Source organism: Octopus bimaculoides, chromosome 16, assembly GCF_001194135.2.
Source record: "Octopus bimaculoides isolate UCB-OBI-ISO-001 chromosome 16, ASM119413v2, whole genome shotgun sequence".
Taxonomy (NCBI): domain Eukaryota; kingdom Metazoa; phylum Mollusca; class Cephalopoda; order Octopoda; family Octopodidae; genus Octopus; species Octopus bimaculoides.
This window is the reverse complement of record NC_068996.1, coordinates 4673285-4674158: the sequence shown is the minus strand read 5'-3', so window position 1 is coordinate 4674158 and position 874 is coordinate 4673285. Positions and strand designations below refer to the sequence as shown.

At 27.2% G+C, this 874-nt stretch overlaps 1 protein-coding gene across 1 annotated transcript in view; it reads right to left on the bottom strand.

Annotated features, from left to right (window-relative positions):
* Nucleotides 1-874, bottom strand: part of LOC128249583 (probable serine/threonine-protein kinase clkA) — a gene marked incomplete at both ends in the record, with an annotated part of 265810 nt that overhangs the window by 178480 nt on the left and 86456 nt on the right. The window lies entirely within an intron of this gene.

The window sequence follows — 874 nt, the reverse complement described above, 5'->3', positions numbered from 1 at the left end:
TGTAGCGTAACAGTGTTAGCGTTGCATGTTGATGTCGTAGTGTTATGTATGAAAATCTGAGTTATTTCTTGTTTTGTGTGGAAGCGTTGTTAGGTAGTGTTAGTGCGCTAACTGTGATCTTAGTAGTGTCGTGGTGTTGTGAATTAGGATAGTTCAAAATATGGAAATATTACTGTATTGTATTATATTAATATGCTACCGAATATTGCTATTTTAGTTATTTTTTGTTTCTTTTCACTGTGTTTATCATTTTTTTCTTTTCTTTTGAATGATTCATTTATTTCGTATGCATATTGAACCGTCTTATACCTGACTAACGCATGATATTTAGACATCTCATAAAAATACTTTCTCTCTTATTCCATTTAGTCAATTATTATGAAAAAAATATTAATAATAATAAAAAAACAGCAAAAACAGAAAAATAATGAAAACAAAGCAAAACAAAATTTCGGTAACTTTTGTTATTTTCATTTAGATTTAAAATAAGATGTTAATGTTATTATTTTCTTATTTATTTATCTATTTATTATATTATTATATATGTATATTTTTTTCCTATTTTGCTACATCAGAGTTTTCGCTATTGCAATCGATATAACTTGCTGTTTGCTGTCTAAGCTCTCTCTCTATTTTTTTGTGGAGTGGGGAGATGCATATCTTTTGACGTGAGTTTTCAGCTTTGAGATTTATGTTTGCAGAAATAAGAACCGTCGTTGCAAAAGAATGTAGCGATATAGGGGAAAAAAATGTATTACGTCATAAGTTAAAAGAAAGACAAGGTGAATACTTTGAAGTTTTTGCAATATCTTCGCCATGTGCAATTTTTATTTTTTCAAATTTTTTTATTCATTTTATTATCATTTATATATAT